The sequence below is a fragment of the Thalassophryne amazonica genome, chromosome 19, assembly GCF_902500255.1.
Source record: "Thalassophryne amazonica chromosome 19, fThaAma1.1, whole genome shotgun sequence".
NCBI classification, from domain to species: domain Eukaryota; kingdom Metazoa; phylum Chordata; class Actinopteri; order Batrachoidiformes; family Batrachoididae; genus Thalassophryne; species Thalassophryne amazonica.
Genome location: NC_047121.1, coordinates 12,619,678 through 12,641,141, shown reverse-complemented (window position 1 = coordinate 12,641,141; position 21,464 = coordinate 12,619,678). Strand labels below are relative to the sequence as shown.

Genomic DNA, 21,464 nt, shown 5'->3' with positions numbered 1-21,464 from the left:
ACGGAACCAGCAGCATGACAGATGGCTCACAACACCACCGAAGGACAAACACACACACAAACAACAAGGACAAACACACAAACAAACATGTTGGTTACCAATCTAATCTGTGTTATATTCATATTACTATATAATATAAATAGATATTTCATTAAGCCACTTGGTGATGTGTCGTGTGCCAGTGCCATCGCCAGGTACCACAGTGGGCACGAGTGCAACTGGGAGCAGCAGCATGAAGGCCTCGCGCTTTGGAAAACCTTTATCTGTCTTCGACTGTGTTCACTGCAGCCTTGAAACTGGGCGTTGTGAAGTAGCTAGCCACCGTCATGTTTGTAGTTGTATTCACTGAGTCACCGGTGTTGTTCAGACTCTGGCTCCTCACCTGCAGTGAAAGTTGGAGAGACAGCAGCAGCACAACCACAAAAACCAGACACAGCTTCATCTTAACACAGTCAGCACTCAGACCCAATGTCCATTCTGGATCCTCTAATCACATATATAATCAATAACACACTATAATATAGGCAGTTATTTATATTGTTTTACATTCCTGAAAATATTCTAATTTTATTTTTAATATATAATCATGACCCTCCTAACCAACAGCCCTGTATTGTGACCAAATCATTTCCTTATACTTTGATTTGAAGTAATGAATATTTGTACATTGCTTAAGTTGCTGCCCCAGTCGGTTCCAGAGTTTAACCCCACACACAGACACACACAAACTTTTCCTCGTACTTCTTACTGGCTGAATCTTAAAGTTACTACAGCCCCTCAGGCTATAACCCCCTTCTCTGTGTGTGAAGAGCTTTTGAATATTAATAGGCAGGATATTTTTATTTGCTTTGTACAGAAGTTGTGCCGTATAAAAATCGACTAATTCATATAGTTTTAACAACTTAGACTGCAGGAATAGATTACGAGTGTGCCCGTAAAATCCTACCTTGTGTATAACTCTAATAGCACGTTTCTGGAGTATAAAGAGGGGATGTAGTGAACTTTTATAGTTATTGCCCCAAATTTCAATGCAGTAGGTTAGGTAGGGCAACACTAATGAACAATACAGTAAATACAATGCATTGTAATCTAAGAAGTATTTAACCTTGTTAATAACTGAGACACTGTTAGAAACTTTACTTTGTATGTGTCTGATGTGTGCTTTCCAGGTTAATTTGCTGTCTATAGTTATTCCTAAGAATTTTATTTCTGACACAGTATCTATATACTACACCATCTATATTTATTATCTGATTTATTTTTCCTTGTAGTGTCCAAAGAATATTACTTTAGTTTTATTTAAATTTAGGGAAAGTTTTTTAATATCCATCCATAATTTCAGTTTAAGTAATTCATTATTTATACTATGAATTAGGTCTTGATAATTGTCACTAGAATATAATATATTAGTATCATCTGCAAATAGAATTAGTTTACATACAATACAATACAAATTAAACAACATTGGACCCAATACAGATCCTTGTGGGACCCACAAGCAATGCCCAAATACCCTGACTGAAATTCACCCTCTCTGTTAAATAACTTTGGATCCAGTTCAAAGTCACTCCCCTAATGCCATATCTTTCCAATTGTTTTTAGTAAAATTCCATGATTAAGAGTATCAAAGGCATTTTTGATATCAATAAATATTCCAGCTGTTTAATTTATTTGTGATTTCCTCAACCGCATCAATTATGGCCATTGATGTTGATCTGGCTGACCTAAAGCCATACTGACTTTCATTAATTATGTTGTGTTTATCTATAAATTTCTCTAATCTGTTGTTAAAGAGTTTCTCTAATATTTTTGAAAACTGAGGGAGTAGAGAGACTGGTCTGTAGTTAGTGAAGATGTGTTTGTTTCCATTTTTATGCAATGGTATTACTTTTGCAATTTTCATTTTGTTTGGAAATGTTCCTGTTTAGAATGATAGGTTGCATATATATGTTCAAGGATTAGAAATACTCTTGATAATTCTTTTTATTACAGTCATATCTATATCATAACAATGAGTAGATGATTTGTTCTTACACTTATTAACAGTATCTATTAGTTCAGCCTCGGTTACTCCAGACAGAAACATTGTCTTTGAATTATTTTCTATGGGTGAATTGTCAAGCTGATTTTCTTTGCACTTAGGAATTTTATCAGCCAAGTCTGGTCCAACATTTACAAAAAAATTGTTAAAACTATTTACAATGTCATTCATATTATAGTTATCAAAATTCTTATCAGTAAAATAGTCTGGATATGACTTATTACTTTTACAACCCTTAATAACAGTATTCAATATTCCCCAAACCTTTTTAGTGTTATTCCTATTGTTATGTAATAAATTGCTATAATATAGTTTTTGCTAGTTCTCATGATATCAGTTTATTTTTATAAATTTTATATTTATGTTCAGATTCCTCAGTCCTTAAACTAATAAACTGTCTATATAAATTATTTTTCTTTTTACAAGCATTACGTAACCCCTTGGTTATCCGTGACCTTTTTATAGCTATATTGTTTTACTAATTTGACAAATTGGGCAGTTTTTATTATATACTGCAGTAAAGATTTCTAAAAAAATTATCAAATACTGAATCCACATTTCTTTCCCTATATACTGTATACCAATGTGGTTCTAGCAGGTTATGATATAGTGAGTTGATAGCATTGTCATTTTTATTTGTTTGTATATGGGTTTTTGGGGTGGTTTACGGTGATTACAGTTGTCATCATATACTATAAAGACAGGCAGGTGGTCAGATATGTCGCAGATCATTAGGCCGCTGATACTTGAGGACTCCATGTCATTTGTGAAAATGTTGTCAATGAGAGTAGCACTATGAGATGTAATTCTACAAAGTTTAGTGATAGCTGGATAAAAACTCGTACTGTGCATCCTATTGATATAGTTATCGGTTGGTTTGTGATTATTTGGGTTCATCAAATCAATATTGAAATCTCCACAGATAAATATTTTTTTGTTACCTATTGTGGAAAATGTTTTTTCCACCCATTCTGTAAAAAATTCCAGACTTGAACCAGGTGACCTGTATAAGCAACTTACAATAATATTTTTCTTTTTTGCATTGAGTATCTCTATTGTTATGCATTCTAATGTGTCATATATTGTCATTGTCATATTTCCTATTACTTTGAATTTAATGTTATTATGGACATATATAGCAACTCCACCTCCCATTTTATTTACTCTGTTTACATAGTTCAAGCTATAACCTTCTAACTCGAAATCTATGCCTTTATCCTCATTAAACCATGTTTCTGAAATCGCAATAATGTGAAATGGCTGGGTAAATTGTTGTAAATATTCTTTGATGTCTATACATGCTCCTACTATTGAAATGAATAATTGAGAGTTTCCCTTTGGAGTCAACAAAATAGTTATAATCATCTTCAGATAAATATTTGCAATCTATTGGGTTGGATAATAAAAACAGGTTGTTATCAGGATCTAATTCATCTTCCAAATCTAATGCCCTATAGTCAGTGTATTCAAATGATTTCAGTTCCAAGTGTCCATAGTCCAGAATCCTTTGTTGTATCCCTACATCATTTTCTTCCATGATTGGATGTCATTATATCAGTGCAATACAATTATGTTTTATCCTCATTCATATTTTTTTAGTTCTTCTATGTCTTTGATGACGAGTACCTTGGCTTCCTCAGGTGTACCTTTAAGTTTAATGTATACTTTGCAGTTCATAACCCATGTGTTCTGTATTTTGTTTTGCTTCCGTAAATATCTGGCTTTCCTAGCAACTTTAACTTTTTCCCTTGTTTCATCAGTGCAATTTTGTTTTTTCCTGTTTACAAACCTCAAGATCACAGCTGGCATGTTGTTGTCCCTATAGCTGGCAGAGGGTGGCAAGCCTCAATGGTATCCACGTCCAGATTAATGTCTCCGGTTGCGAGAAAAGCTGCCACTTGTTGTTCCACGGAGCTCATCTCCAACTCGCCGGCTCTGTCCTCACTGTCTGCGGTCACAGCATGCGCGTATGACCGGGGTTTTAACTTCAACCCGGTCACAATAACATCATTTATTCTTGAATATTGCTCCAAGTCATCCACACTTCGCTCCAGTGCTGCAATCTTCCTGTCCCTCTCCTCGACTTGCGCCCGTAGTTTTGCGACTTCTTCCACAAGTTGCAAAATCTTGTCTTATTTAGACTTAATCTCACAAACGTCATGTGAGAGAAAGTCGAGTGCCTTCCTAATGTCCTCATTTTCCTCCGTTAATGGGGGTTTTTTCAGTGTCATGACGAAGAGAAGACTGAGTTAGTGGCTAACCGATAGCTAACCTTTAGCTTCTGCTCACCAAACAGCATCAAATGACACCCAAATTTACACACAGAGGTTTAATCAGTGTCCAATCTTAACAGCAAATATCCACAATCCTTACTCGTAATCCTTAATCGTCCAAAATATCTCCGTGAACAAGTACTCACGACACAATTCAAAAACGACACACAACCATACACCGGAACCCGGAAACATATAACCTCTGATCACAATCTCGTCTATCTGCTCCCCACATACACACCCAGGGTGAGAAGAGAGCCAGTGCAGAAAAGGTCAGTGAAACTCTGGACTGAAGAGGCCACTGAGAGGCTGAGGGACTGTTTCAGAACCACAGACTGGAGCATGTTTCAGAACTCTTATGGTGAAGACATCAACAGCCTGACCCAGTGTGTCACTGACTACATGACCTTCTGTGTGGAGAGCACTGTGCCCACCCGGATGGTACGGTGCTTTCCCAACAACCACCCCTGGGTGACCCCCGAGTTGAAGGTCCTGATGAACCAGAAGAAGAGGGCCTTCAACTCGGGAGACAGAGAGGAGCAGCGTAGAGTCCAACAGGAGCTCCAGTGGAAGATCCGTGCAACAAAGAAGGTGTATGGAGGAGCAGCTCGCCGGAGCAATGTCAGAGACGTGTGGAGATGCCTCAAGACCACCTCCAGATTTGGGCAGGGTGCCAGCAGGACTGCAGATAGGGATTCTCGGTTCACAGAGGAGCTAAACACCTACTTTAACCATTTTGGCTCCTCCACGCCTGCCCCCTCTGCTCCCGGCCCTCCACATGTCTCCAGCAGCCAGCCCTCCAGTCCCTCTGACCCTGCCACCTTCCACCCCCTGGTCACCTCCACTGCACCCTGGACCCGATCCCTCCTCCCCTGCGACTGTATTCAGCACCAGCCCACCTCAGCTCACACCCCAGATCCCCCCCCCCCCCCCCCCCCCCCACTGTAACTCCAACCAAGGTGAGAGGTCAGCTCCTGTGGCTGAAGCAGAGGAAAGCAGCAGGACCTGATGGGATCTCCCCAAGGCTGCTGAGGACCTGTGCAGATGAGCTCTGTGAGGTCCTCAGCCACATCTTCAACATGAGCCTCAGCCTAGGGGTGGTCCCCACCCTGTGGAAGACCTCCTGTGTGGTCCCGTTTCCCAAAACACCGCACACCAAGGAACCGGCCCACTACAGACCAGTTGCCCTGACCTCCCACCTCATACAGACCATGGAACGGCTCGTCCTGTCTCACCTCCGCACCATGGTGAGTGACACCCTGGACCCACTGCAGTTCGCCTACAGGCCCAACATCGGGGTAGATGACGCTGTCATCTACCTGCTGCAGCGAGTGCTCAACCACCTGGAGACCGGCGGGAGCGCTGTGAGAGTCATGTTATTTGACTTCTCCAGCGCTTTCAACACCATCAGACCAGTGCTGCTGCGGGAGAAGCTGGAGGAAGCAGGTGTGGATGGACACCTCACAGCCTGAACCATCGACTACCTCACTGACAGCCGCAGTACATGCTGCTGTGCGGCTATCAGTCTGAGGTGGTAAGGTGCAGCACCGGGGCCCCCCAGGGCACCGTCCTCTCGCCTTTCCTCTTCACCCTCTACACCTCAGAATGACTCTGATGACTCCGCCATTGTGGGTTGCGTGTCTGAGGGGAACGAGCTTGAGTACCGGTTGGTCATCACAGACTTCGTGGACTGGTGTGAGCGCAACCACTTGTGTCTCAACACCAGTAAGACGAAGGAGATGGTGATCGACTTCAGGAGGAAACCACCACCTCACCCACCAATGAACATCCAGGGGGAGAACATAAAGGCTGTGGACAGTTTCAAATACCTGGGTGTTTACCTCAACAGCAAACTGGACTGGACTCACAACACTAACGCCCTGTACAAAAAAGTCAGAGTCGCCTCCACCTCCTGAAGAGCCCGAGATCCTTTGGAGTGAGCAGGCCTCTGCTTAAGACCTTCTACGACTCTGTTGTAGCCTCTGCTCTCCTCTATGCTGTCGTCTGTTGGGCCCCGGGAGAGAAAGAGACTGAACAAGCTGGTCAGGAAGTCCAGCTCTGTCCTGGGCTGTCCTCTGGACTCTCTGGAGGAGGTGGCTGAGAGGAGGGTGTTAACCAAGTTCAAATCCATCATGAACAACTCCTCTCACCCTCTGCACCAGACTGTAGTGGAGCTGAACAGCTCGTTCAGTGACAGACTGAGGCACCCTCAGTGCAAGAAGGAACGATACCACAGGTCGTTCCTCCCTGCTGCTGTCAGACTGTACAATAACACTGTGAAATAACCACATGCAATAACATGTCCTCAAATCACATGCAATATTAATATGTACACAAATCATGTAACAACTCGTTTACAAATCCCTGCACTAATGTCACCTTACCACATCTAAACTCCATTTCACATACTGTAAAGAAGATGCTCCTATCTCCTTTTCAATTCCAATCATGTTATATATATGCATATGTATATGTGTATAGGTATGTGTGTACATATGTGTATGCGTGTATGGGTGTATGTATATATATATATATATATATATATATATATATATATATACACTCAACAAAAATATAAACGCAACACTTTTGGTTTTGCTCCCATTTTGTATGAGATGAACTCAAAGATCTAAAACTTTTTCCACATACACAATATCACCATTTCCCTCAAATATTATCGGTGATAGTGAGCACTTCTTCTTTGCTGAGATAATCCATCCCACCTCACAGGTGTGCCATATCAAGATGCTGATTAGACACCATGATTAGTGCACAGGTGTGCCTTAGACTGCCCACAATAAAAGGCCACTCTGAAAGGTGCAGTTTTATCACACAGCACAATGCCACAGATGTCGCAAGATTTGAGGGCATGCTGACAGCAGGAATGTCAACCAGAGCTGTTGCTCGTGTATTGAATGTTCATTTCTCTACCATAAGCCGTCTCCAAAGGCGTTTCAGAGAATTTGACAGTACATCCAACCAGCCTCACAACCGCAGACCACGTGTAACCACACCAGCCCAGGACCTCCACATCCAGCATGTTCACCTCCAAGATCGTCTGAGACCATCCACTCGGACAGCTGCTAAAACAATCGGTTTGCATAACCAAAGAATTGGTTATTAAGAATTGTATATATATATATACATACATATGTATATATACATACATATGTATACATATGTATATATATATATACATACATATGTATGTATATATATATATATATATATATATATATATATATATATATATATATATATATATATATGTATATATATATATATGTATATATATATATGTATGCATATGTATATATACCTCTCATTTCACACACACACACACACACACACATATTCTATTTCTACCTCATTTCTTATGTCTTGTATTGTTACAAGTATTATTATTGCTTATCCTTGCACACGCTGTTTGATGAACATTTTCCTCTACTTGCACCCACCTTGTGTGTTTTTTAAGAGCTGAAGTAACGTGAATTTCTCCTCTGAGATCAATAAAGTTTATCTTTATCTTTATCGCCTCGTTTCTGCTTACCTTGTCATCTGATGGTTAATAATCCCATTAATCCATCTGATCACTTTGGGTGAAGACAGTCTGTCCACAGGAGTTGCCGTGATCACAATTTTTAGGGGCGGACCGTTTGGTCTGCGACACCGGATTTCGTAAAAAGGATTTTCGCTCACACTGGACAAAACGTCCTGTCTGAGCATTTTCATTAAAAAAAAAAAATAAAAAACCTTGCATGTAACGGACAAAGCAGTCTAGATCGACGTGCCCAGTAACAGAGGTAAGAAATTAAGTTTAGCACTAACACTCACCAGTTTGGGAAAAGTGTGCCCCGTATTTCCGTGACTAAAAGACCAGCCATTTATTTTATTTTAAACCGTGCTCAGACCTGGGAGCAGCAGCCTGACATGCACCTGCAAAATCAGAGACGCAAAGGCTGTGATTTGTCACTTTTCACTCCTTCCTCTTGTGTGCATGCTGATTTGGATCAAATACGTTTTGCAGAAAATATGCTGCAAAAATGACAAACTCCACAACACAAAGTGATTGTGGTTGTGGATGAGGGTTCATGATTTGCAATCAAAGTGTGCCACACCATCAGTTGTAATATACTCTCTGAATCCAGCCCAGACTGAAAATTGTGCCTGCACTTATGAACAACCTCTGGTGGATCCTGCACAGTCTAGCTGCTGTTCCCTCAAACGACCAGCAGATGGAGGTGTTACTTTGGCAGCAGCTGTCCATTCTGCTTTCACACTCTCAAGTCTTTGCACTTCAGTTCCTTATTCAGGCTGTTTGTCATGAACTGAGAGGTGAAATCAGACTGGACTTGCTATATGCAGTACCAAAAACCTGACAACAGCTTGGTCCTGCTTCTGCAAAACTGATGTAGATCATCATTTGCAGGAGCAACGAGAAAGCGAACTCTCTCATTTCACCTTTTGATGTTGGCTGTGGCTCGAGTGGGGACCAAGTTGTCCACTGGGAGGTCAAAGTGTTCCTAAACAAGACACTGAAGCCCAAATTGTTCAACCCTAGGACACAGAGCCATCATGTTGCCCCAAAACAGAGGTGGAAATTGAAGTAATGTCATCAGGCGTGGCCGCAAATTCTCAGTTCTAAGGAAATTAACTGCCTCCTGCCAAATAAGTTACCTGTTTGTAAAAAGCTTTTGCTGCCTTGTTGGTCCCTGATTTAATGACGCAGAGCTTTGGCCTTCAAAATAAAAGTTTTTTACTTGTTTTTTGAAAATGTAGTGAGTACAGGTAAAGATGTGCACAAAACAGACACAAGACGCAGAACTTAAATACATGATCTTCATGGTTGATTCAACAGTTCTGTATTTGAAACTGGAATATCTTGGTTTGAGTTTTTGTGGGAGGTTTGACATGTCCAACCCCCACCTAACAAGAACACAGAGTTGGGTTCAGGTCGCCTTCAGCATCAGTAAAGGTGCGTTTATTTGAGTCGACTATGTGGGGATGCTTCTGAAGTGCCAGGTCATTTCTGGGAGCATGTGCTAGTGCTGTGCATCACCACATCCACAATACTCCACATTTTGGGTCCAGGATGGCACAGGCAGATAGCCGCCTCATTCCCAGCTCTTGAAAGTAACTGTCTGTCTGCTGCAGGCAGATTATCCTCTTGGCCTTCTTCAACTACAGAGGCCTATAGCACTGAGGCACCTGCTGGATTGTGCCCAGAGAAACTGCCATTTCCTCACGATGCCAGTGATAATCTCAAAATCCAACCTCTCATCCACTTCGTGACACTGGGTAGTGGATAAAGTAGGGGGATTTCCTGTTTGGGTGAAACACGGTGGGGACCTTGTGTGCCCCGTGGTCGACTCGGTAGCTATGAAGGTCCAGTGGGAACCCTGAACACAGCTACCAGTGATCTAGTGAAACAAGTCCTCAACAGCAGACCAGGCAGAAGAGGTGATGGCTTGTAACCCAATGGCTGTGAAGGTGGATGAAGGCTGCAGCAGGTCCTCAGACCATGATTGTGTGGGATTTCCCAGCCACCGGACCAGGCTAAGAGTCTGTCAAGGACCGTATGTTTGTTGACATGCAACGACATTCCCATGTTAAACAAACAGTGCACAAACATCTGCCGCACAGCATTCCATTACTTTTGCATCTGAGTGACTTTTGTTGTTGTGGTGGTTCAATATTTTCTCTTTTATCTCAGCATTGCTTCAAGATAAAGTATGTCACCCAACTCACAGCTTTTTAGGGCTGCTCAAAAATTCATATCCAGCAACAGGGACGTGCCTCACCCTGAAAATGGTTCAGAAAATCTTCTTTCCAAGGGCGACCCCCGGGGGTTCTCGCATCCCTAAAATAGCCTGCAAATTCCTGCGGTGGAAACAGGGACAAACGTTTGCATGTCTTGGTCTCAGTCATACACTGGAATGTCACTGACTGAGATAAAAACAAAGTCTCTAAAACAGGGGTAGGCATCGAGGGCCGAGACACTGCAGGTTTTCCATGCAACCAATCACCTTAGTAGGTGGGTTGCTGATGAGCTTCTGCTCTGAACATAAACACATGGTTGTCAATGAAATCACCTGGTGAGACACCTGATCATTAATGAAATCACCTGCTGAGGTGATTGGTTGCACGGAAAACCTACAGTGTCTCGGCCCTTTATGGCACGATTGCCCACCCCTGCTCTATAAGGTCAACTTTCTCGCCACAACCAGAGTCACTTTTGATGGCTGAGTCAGGACAACATTAAATCCCTGGATCTTAGTGTTCAATTGCAAACCCAGATACTGTGATTTCAAATGTGGCTCCTCGAGTACTGCAGTGCTTTCAAATGGTTTAGGAACTGATATGTAAACTGGGTAATTAGTTGATGCTCACATGGTCTGTGCAACCCAAAGAGCATTGTGCATATCCGTTCAATAACATCATGCACACGTACAACAATGTGCCAGTGAATATTGATGCAAAAGTACTGTGTACCCCTTCGGCTGCTCCCTTGTTTTCACTCAGGGATGATCCAAGGTGGATCTGCACATTGATATGGCACAGGTTTAACACCGGATGCCCTTCCTGACAGAAATGGACAGGAACCCCAGAACCTTCTGCACTGGAAAAACAAGTACACTTAAATGTTTGGCTAGCAGCACTGCTCTGCAAAGTACTGTATATATTACTTCAAAATGAATTATAGAATGAAAGTACAGATGCATGAAAGGTTTTCTGTCAGTGCACCAGCGGCCTCTTGTGCACTTTCACATGCATTTACAGAATCCATGAAGCACCAGTTAAGATTGATAGTCTGTAAATATGTTAATCTGCAGCATTTCTGCTCTGTTTGTCGTATCTAAAGGTTAAACAGTCATGTCTTTCAAAGTAAATGCCCCTGGGATTTTATGCAAACTTTTTAAAAGTTACCCATAACAAATAAGTAAACACCAAAAAAAAGAAGAAGGAAAAATAAAAGACGACATTTTCTAGAATCACAGTTGTCAAAGAAGTCTGCATTAGTAATATGACTTGGATATGCACTGTGTTCACTGAACAGACAGTTTAGTTTGGTCAATTATAATGTTTAGAATCGGCCTCTTACCACATCAATTAACCAGTTACTGTATACACAGTTTTAACTGTTACTCATCAAAATGTCATCTGATCTGACAGACTCTATATCGTGCACAACATAGCAGCAAAATGCACAATAGCTGAATGAAAATGTTTCAGTCCCATGAGGCAAATTACATACTACATTTAATTTTTTTATGACATGAAATTAATATAAAAAAAACAGGCTTAAATACAAAAATTTAAAAATAACTTTCATCTCAAAGTGTGACAAAAAAGATAAATGGGACCACAGTCAAAGATTACATTAGTAACACATGATGCTGTCATGGTTTAAAATCATTATTATGGTTTAAATTAATTATTTAAAAATCATACAATGTGATTCTGGATTTTTTTTTTTTCCCCACTGTATGTAGAACTAGAGCAACTTGCTCATAGATAGATAGATAGATAGATAGATAGATAGATAGATAGATAGATAGATAGATAGATAGATAGATAGATAGATAGATAGATAGATAGATAGATAGATAGATAGATAGATAGATAGATAGATAGATAGATAGATAGATAGATAGATAGATAGATAGATAGATAGATAGATAGATAGATAGATAGATAGATAGATAGATAGATAGATAGAAACAAATTACATTTGGCCTGCTGTGCACAAAACATGTCACACAACAAATAAATTACTAAAATACAATAACATTACATTAAAGCAGTCTGTCAGTTGTAAAACATATAAAGTTGTACAAACATAAAAGACACAGGACTCTCTTGCTAGGTCAGGGTGTTGTGCAATCTAATGGCACGCGGCACAAAGGGCTTCCTCAGTCTGTCTGTGGTGCAGCGCTGGGACAGTTTTCTGCTGAACATGCTCCTCCTCTCTCTAAAGGCCTCGTGTAGAGGGTGTGAGGCATTGTTCATAATTGCCTTGAGCCGGGACAGAGTCCTCTGCTCAACCACCTCTTCCACTGATGTCAGCTTCAGCCCCACCACTGACCCAGCCTTTTTAATGATCTTATTCAGGTGGGAGAAGTCCTTCTTACTGGTGCTGCACCAACAGACCACAGCATAGAGGAGAGCACTCACCACCACTGACTGATAAAAAAATGTGCAGCAGTTTAGAGCAGATGTTAAATGAGCCCAGCTTTCAGAGAAAGTACAGCCTAGACTGACTCTTCTTGTAAAGAAGGTCTGTGTTGGCTGTCCAGTTCAGCTTCTTGTCCAACACCACTCCATCTCCACATCACTTCCCTCTATGCTTACTGGCTGAGGCATTGGAGGCTTCTTTCTGAAGTCCAGAACCATTTCCTTAGTTTTCTGGACATTCAGCTGGAGCTGGTTGTTTTGGCACCAAGTCACAAAATCCTCTACCAACTCCCTGTACTTTCTCTCCTCTCCCTCTCTGATGCAGGCCACAATAGCTGTATCATCTGAAAAGTTCTACATATGGCAGGTTGCGGTGTAATGGCAGAAGTCAGATTTATACAGTGTGAATAGTGCAGGAGACAGTACAGTTCCCTGGGGAGCTCCCACACTGCAGCTCAGGGTGCTGGAGATGTTTTGTCCCATGTGGACATACTGCGGCCTGGTTTTTAAATAGTCCATGATCCAGGACACAAGGAGTGGCTCCACAGCCATTCCAATAAGCTTCTCCTGCAGCAGGTGAGGCTGAATGGTATTAAAAGCGCAGGAGAAATCAAAGAATAGCACCCTCACAGTGCAGCCTCCTTCATCCAGGTGTGAGAGGGTGCAATGGAGAAGGTAGAGGACAGCATCCTCCACCCTCACTCTCTCTCTGTATGCAAACTGGAAAGGATCTTGGACATGCTGTACCAGCGACTGCAGCACTAACCTCTCCAAGGTCTTCATTATATGAGAGGTCAGTGCTACAGGGAGATAGTCATTATTGTCCCTGGGATGCCTGACCTTAGGTAGTGGGACAATACAGGATGTTTTCCAGAGGGAGGGGACATGTCCCAGCTGTAGGCTCAGGTTGAAGAGATACTGGAGAGGACTCCCGAGCTTGTTTGCACAAGTTCTCAGCAGCCTGGGACACACATTATCTGGACCGGCTGCTTTCCTGATGTTTAGCCTCTGCAGCTCCCTCCTCACCTGATGTTCTGTGATGTGAAGGAGAGCTGAAGGGGAGGGAGCAATGGGAGTAATGGGAGATGTCTGTCCCTTACGATAAGTCAATGGAGGGACTCCAGCAGCCTCTGAACCCCCCATAGGAAGGGATGTGGTTGAAGGAACTGGTCGTGGGGAGGACACAGTGATGGGCTGGTCAGTGCCAGCATTGGAAACAGCTCTCTCTGCACTCTCCCCAACCAACCCAGCCACCTTTTTGCACCCTGTTATTGTTTTCATTCCTTCCCACACTCCTCTGATGTTTTCTCTGTTCCCACTCAACCTTCTCCTTGTAGCTCATTTTTTGGAAGGTTTAACTTCTCCATCTCCTACCGCCCAGGCAGTAAGAACCTCAAACCTGATGCACTGTCTTGCCAGTTTTCTCCTTCCAAAGATCCGTCTGAGACTTCCGAGACCATCCTTCCTCATTCCATGGTTGTGGAGGCACTGACCTGGGATGTTGATCGAGCCATCCAGGAAGCCCTCACCCACCATCCAGACCCTGGGGGGGGGCCCGCCCGGTCGGCTTTTTGTTCCACCTGAGGTTCGATCTCAAGTCATCCAATTCTGCCACTCAACCAAGCTGTCATGCAATCCTGGGGTCACCCGTACACTGGATCTCCATCGTCATCGTTTCTGGTGGCCCACGGTACAAGCTGATTTAAGGGAGTTCATCCAAGCCTGCTCAGTCTGTGCCCGAGGGAAGTCCTCCCACCAACCTCCTGTCGGACTCCTGCAGCCTCTCCCGATTCCGAGCCGTCTGTGGTCACACCTCGGGATGGACTTCGTCTCAGGACTTCCTCCATCCCAGGGTAATACAGTTGTCCTCACAATTGTGGATCGGTTCTCCAAGGCAGCCCACTTCGTGCCCCTGCCAAAGTTATCAACCGCCTCTCTTTCCTTCTCAGGAGGCTGAGGTCTCTGTTCCGTCTGTGCAGCTCCACCTCAGAAGATGCCGTTGGGTGTGGAAAACAGCCACTCTGCCCTGCTGAAGACCTGTGCCTGGACGCAGGGCCATGCTGACGGCATCAGAACACCGCCCCGGCCTATCGGCCCAGGCAGAAGGTGTGGCTCTCATCTCGGGACATTCCCCTTCAGGTGGACTCTCCGAAGATGGCTCCCCTTTACATTGGACCTTTCGTTAATCCGGTGGCCGTCCGGCTTGCTCCCTGCAGATTCACCCGGTCTTCCATGTCTCCAGACTGAAGCCAGTTCATTTGAGCCCGCTGTGTCCTCCTGTTCCTGCGCCACCCCCTGGTGGACAGTCACCCAGCCTGGACCGTCCGAAAAATCCTGGACGTACGTCGTCAGGGGTGGGCTTCCATTATTTGGTGGACTGGGAGGGCTACGGGCCTGAAGAATGCTGCTGGGTCAAGTGGGGGCTCATCTTGGACCCCTGCCTCATCTGTTTTCTGCTGCTGCTGTCTCTCTCCTCTGCATATGTGGCGCATCTCAAGCTGATTGACACACTTGTTCCACATTCCATCAGCAGCTGTATATCAACCGGCTCTTCACTCCACCCTTGCCAGAAACTCAGCTAACCTCCAGTGGTAACTGGCCTTTTTTCTTGTGCATTCCTATGCAGTGTTATTCTGGATTGTCCTATGCTCCTAAGCTTTTGATTAGCTCTCAGCTATTTTTGATCTGAAACTGATTAGATTTTTCCGAGCAGTGTTTTGTCACAGCTTTTTTCAGCTTCAACTTCCTTCAGCACCTGGATGCAGCTAAGACAAACTGTTACAAATTGACTGTGGTTATTTTCTGGAAGAACCATTTAAGCTCAGTTCTCACTCACCTGTGTGTCTCCTCCAGATGGCATCGACAGCTTGCAGGCAGCCACCTGGCTCTGGATCCATTCTCCAGGACTGAAGTTCTATGGGCTGCGGTTCTCCTGTTTCCACCGCTGTGCAAGCCGGTCTCCATACGGCTAGGCAGCATTACACATTCTGAACACTCTGAAACATCCTTTGTTGTAATAAATCTGTGTTTGACATCTTACTCTCTGCTCCCTGCTTCTGGGTTCGTCGTCCATTCACGCCCGAACCGCAACACCGATTTGTGTCACCCCATTTTGATGGGGAAAACTGATGGTTAAGTACATTGTTTTCTCTGAGTGTAAGATTTTGGTGTTTCTACAAAGATGATGTTGAGAATGTAGACATTAATTTTTGATAAACGGGCGAAATGATGGGGAATTTTCAAGGTACTTATCAATTATTAATGTCTTCGATCCTGTCATATATATATATATATATATATGTGTGTGTGTGTGTGTGTGTGTGTGTGTGTGTGTGTGTGTGTGTGTGTGTGTGTGTGTGTGTGTGTGTGTGTGTGTGTGTGTGTGCGTGTGTGTGTTTGATTTCATTTATTTATTTAAAAGGGACAACACATATTAATGAACACATAAAGTGTAAATATGTCAGATTATAGCTATGGGCTAATTTCCATCTGTAGTCCCTGACACAATATAAGAATTAAACAATTTACAGTAAAAACACACAAACATCACAGGAACTTACAATACAACAGACTACATTACATAGGGGTCACCAACTACTACAACAAGACACCGACTAGACAAAAGACAGGAAACAAAAGGACACTGACATGATCTGAGCATGAAGGTTAGCTTACACAAATTCAGTCAAAGGAGGACACACAGCTAAAAAACAAAAAACTACATGTACAATTCAATTAGAATAAGTTAATTAAAACTGCAAGTCTAATTTCATACATTTATATATTTTAAAAACCATAACTTTAAAAACAATAATTTATAAAGTGCTGTAGTGCATTGCACATTCCCTACAGTTCTTCTTAGTTTCTACAATTGAGTTTATAATGCTCACATTTTTTATTTGATTTGAGCCACTCCTTTAAGTGACTTTTGAAGGCTTTAAAGCTTGGAGCCTCTCTCACTGTAGTTGGCAAAACGTTCCACTAGACACTGCCTTTGTAGGACAGAACATTTTGTGCAAAAGCTGTTTTTCGCACAGACACTTCACAGTCCCCTCTACTCATAGACCTGATGACCCTCGGACCAGCTGTTCTATATTTAATATAATTTGCAAGAGGTGGAGGAGCCAACCCATGTAAAATTTTATATATTAGACAAGCATTTTTAAATTTTATAAAATTTTCAAAACTAAATAAGATATACTTTGTTAAAATTTTGCAGTGATGATATGAAAATGGACATCTAAAATTTTCAGTGCTCTTTTATAAAGCCTTTCAATTGGTTTTAAAATTGTCACACCTGTGAGAGACCAGCTGGTTATGCACTAACCTACATGAGAAAAAAATCATACAATGCAAGAACATCATAGCCGTTTGATCTGTCATTGACCTCCTTATTTGGTTGAAGTTAAACACATTATATATGATTATTTTAGTTATCATTTTAATATGATTTTTAAAGGAGAGTGTCAAGTCCAGCAACACTCCCAAATATTTGAATTCTTTAACTAACTGCAGTTCATCATCTCCGATGTACACATTGGTGTTGTGGGCTGGGGTGTTTGGCTGGCTTGGTTTTTGTTTTCTGTTTCTCCCACCAGGTGGTATGCATTCAGGACTGAGTGGCTGAGCATCAGGACCTCACCCTGAACACCTGAGCCTTGTTATCACGTGCAGGTCATCAGGACTCACAGCTGTGGTGTATTTTGTCATAATCAGAGATTGCTGCATTTAAACCTTGAATGCACAGTGTGTGATTGCCAGAGACTCGACCTTGAGAGCAGACGTGTGAGATCGACGTCAGGAGAACAATCTCACCATCACGGACGCAGAGACCACTCCAGGTTTGACGCCACAGTCTGTGAAGGAGGATTGGGTGAGGTCTCACGCTCTTCAGCACACTTCCTGAGGTAATTTGCTTTTGGTGACTTTTATGAAGTAATGACAGTGGATTTGGTGTCCCTCACACCTTGTGTTAGTGAGCTATCATGTTATGCTAATTGTCTAATCAGCTTCTGCTGCAGTGGAGATTTGAACTGAATTGTTCCGTGCCTGCAGGGTAAGAAGCTGATGTATAGATTTAAGCCAGGAAGTGTTTGCTGATTGCGTGCACCTTTGAGTTGTGTCTCTCTGTGTGGAGTTGGACTCACCTCATGTTTTCTTTCTTCACAGACTCGGTTTGTCGCGGCCACCTGGGGGGTGTCGGCGGGGTCCCTGGGTCCGAACTGCTGTGGCTCCGGACCGTTTGCGCTGTTGAGAGCGCGCCGTGTTTTCACCTCACCAGACCGCGGACATTTTTGGTTGTTTAGCACTCACTGTTATGTTTATTAAATTCTGTTATCCTTTGAACCGTGCTCTGCTTATTTCATGCTTGGTCCTTCAAACGCTGGGTCGGTTCTCCGCCCGCGTCTGTAACATAACAATTGGAGCGCTCAATATTAGAAGCCTTTTTTGAAAAATACATAGACAGTTTTCTGTATGTTTAATTTCAGACATGATGCGTTAAGCCAATTTGAAATATACTTTAGGGCTGATGTAAGAGTTTGAGCTGCTGCCTCAGGTGATCTTGCACTTGTGTAGATTACCGCATCATCAGCGTAAAGCTGTATGTCCACATCCTCACAAACACTTGGTAGGTCATTAATGAATAATGAAAATAAAATGGGCCCCAAGATAGATCCTTGGGGGACTCCTAGTGCACAATCTAAGTAGGGGGATTTAATACCATTAACCGTGGTGGCTTGTTTTCTATTTGATAAATAAGATGCCATCCATTTTATGGCATGCTCAGAAAATTAAAAGATTATAACTTTAATAATAAAATATTATGATTCACTAGATCAAATGCTTTATGCAAATCTAAGAAAACTGCTCCTACACAATTGTTTTTATCCAAAAGACTTTTCATTTTTTCCATGAACATTGTTATGGCAGTCTCAGTTGAATGGTAGGTACGAAAACCAAATTGCATGGGATGCAGAGTAGTTTGGCCACTTTGTAGATGTTGAATCAATTGCTTGGCAACCCACTTTTCAAGGACTTTAGAAAAGACTGACAGTATGCTAATTGGTCTGTAGTTATTAATATTATTTTTGTCACCCCCCTTAAAAATTGGGGTAACTGTGGCCATCTTCCATATCTGTGGTACAATGGAATGCTCAACTGACAAATTTATTAAATGCGTAACTGGATGTGCTAGAGCCATTTTATGTGTTTTTAGGAATCCAACATCAAAGCCATGATGGTCTTTATCTTTGGACTCCTTCATGGCATTTATAATCTTTAAAGTTTCAACCTCTGATATTGGTTCTATATTAAACGTTTGACTCTGTACTGGAATGTTGTAGGTTATTTCAGGCGATTTGAAACTTGCTGCCATCTCTTCAGCAGAGCGTAGAAATGATAAATTCAGCTCTTTTGCTAAGCTCATAGGATCATTCACAAGCTGGTTATTAATTTTCAATTCCAAATCATTTGCATCTTTCTTTTTCTGCCTCACTAAAAGTTTGTTAATATTCTGCCATATTTGTTTTTTATTCCGTTTGCATTTTGCATTATTGTGATAAAAAAAATTTGCTTTTGCTCTTCGCATTTCTGATATTACTCTGTTTCGCATTGAAGTATATTTCTGTCTGTCTGTTGTCAACCTGGATTTTATTGAGTTTTTCAATAACTGGTCTCTTGTTTTCATTAAATTTATACAATTTGAATCTACCCATGGGACAGAGTAAGATTTTTTTTTCCTATAATTCATGTTTTTTGTAAAACAACTAAATACATTTTGAATTTTGTTAAGAAATATATCAGAGCATATTTCAATATTGTCACATGACGTTACACTTTCCCAAGTGAGATCTTTTAATGCTTTTCCCAAGTTTTGCTGTTGATTCTTTGGTATAAATTTAGACATTTGTTTCCTAACATGATTGGAGTATGAATGCTCAAAACGTTGCTTAGTTAATTTGCTTGTACAAAGAATACCAATATGGTCTGAGAGACCAGTCAATAAATTATATATGTTTTAGTGATCCTTTCAGGCCTATTTGAGAAAAGCAAGTCAATTCGGGATTCTGAACGATTTGTAATTCTGGTCTCATTCTCAATTAATTGTGTAAAATTACATTGATCAGTAATTAATTTCAGATTTTTCCTGTCTTTTTTGTCATCCCAATTGACACTGAAGTCTCCTAATATGATAATTTCTTTTTTATGATCACATGCTTTAAGTAAATCCTGCAATTGATCATAAAACTCGTTTGTGGAAGACGGTTTACAGTAGAGACAGATTACAGTCAGTGACATTTCCACAGAAAGAGAAATGTTTACTCCAATGCATTCTAGTGTAATCTTATTTGGCCATACCATTTGATTACATTTAAATTTACTCCTGACATATAGCAGTGCCCCACCCCCTTTTCCTTGATCTCTGTCTTTTCTAAAAATATTATAGCCTGGTATCAGTACCGCTGAATCTGGCGAGAAACTAGTAAGCCATGTTTCTACCAAACCAAAAAAATCAAGATTTGAATCACACATTAAAAATTCTAATTGTGTGCGTTTTGATACCATACTGCGCACATTTAAGTGACCTCCGAGCATGCCAGTTTTCTTATAACTTGGATCCCACATAATCCGGGCGTGGTTCAGAGTAGCAAACAATTTTGAACACCTATGCTTCTGGGTGTTCTGTTTTTATTTACATTTTACACAACGTCCCAACTTCATTGGAACTGGGGTTGTACTTAAAAAAAAAAAGACTTCAATCCAAAAAAATCACATCAGAAATTAGTCCAACTTTTCATCGTAACTTCATCTGAACAGCTCGTCACGCCTCCATGTGGTTTACAGTGCAACTTCAACTTCAACTTTTTTCTTATATAGCACCAAATCACAACAAACAGTTGCCCCAAGGCGCTCCATATTGTAAGGCAAGGCCATACAATAATTATGAAAAACCCCAACGGTCAAAACGACCCCCTATGAGCAAGCACTTGGCAACAGTGGGAAGGAAAAACTCCCTTTTAACAGGAAGAAACCTCCAGCAGAACCAGGCTCAGGGAGGGGCAGTCTTCTGCTGAGACTGGTTGGGGCTGAGGGAAAAAACCAGGAAAAAGACATGCCGTGAAGGGGAGCAGAGATCGATCACTAATGATTAAATGCAGAGTGATGCATACGGAGCAAAAAGAGAAAGAAACAGTGCATCATGGGAACCCCCCCACAATCTACGTCTAAAGCAGCATAACCAAGGGATGGTCCAGGGTCACCCGATCCAGCCCTAACTATAAGCCTTAGCGAAAAGGAAAGTTTTAAGCCTAATCTTAAAAGTAGAGAGGGTATCTGTCTCCCTGATCTGAATTGGGAGCTGGTTCCACTGCTACTCTGCACTGTGTTGGTATATGGCATTAGAGAACATAACGAAGGAATCATATCCTTAAACCTAGTTACAGCGCTTTCTGAAAGACTTCTAGTGTAATGAAACTTATTCCCCACTGCAGGGTAGTCCATCAGGGTAAATGTAAATGTTATTAAAAAATGATCAGACAGAAGGGAGTTTTCAGGGAATACTGTTAAGTCTTCTATTTCCATACCATAAGTCAGAACAAGATCTAAGATATGATTAAAGTGGTGGGTGGACTCATTTACTTTTTGAGCAAAGCCGATAGAGTCCAATAATAGATTAAATGCAGTGTTGAGGCTGTCATTCTCAGCATCTGTGTGGATATTAAAATCGCCCACTATAATTATCTTATCTGAGCTAAGCACTAAGTCAGACAAATGGTCTGAAAATTCACAGAGAAACTCACAGTAATGACCAGGTGGACGATAGATAATAACAAATAAAACTGGTTTTTGGGACTTCCAATTTGGATGGACAAGACTAAGAGACAAGCTTTCAAATGAATTAAAGCTCTGTCTAGGTTTTTGATTAATTAATAAGCTGGAATGGAAGATTGCTGCTAATCCTCCGCCACGGCCCG

At 41.8% G+C, this 21,464-nt stretch overlaps 1 long non-coding RNA gene across 1 annotated transcript; it reads left to right on the top strand.

Moving 5' to 3' along the window:
• The first annotated feature begins 215 nt into the window (after nucleotides 1-215).
• LOC117501015 lies at nucleotides 216-21,120 on the top strand. Its single transcript, XR_004557916.1, has 3 exons — nucleotides 216-393; nucleotides 4,873-4,880; nucleotides 21,110-21,120. It is a non-coding gene; the product is annotated as an uncharacterized LOC117501015 (long non-coding RNA).
• The last annotated feature ends 344 nt before the right edge of the window (nucleotides 21,121-21,464 follow it).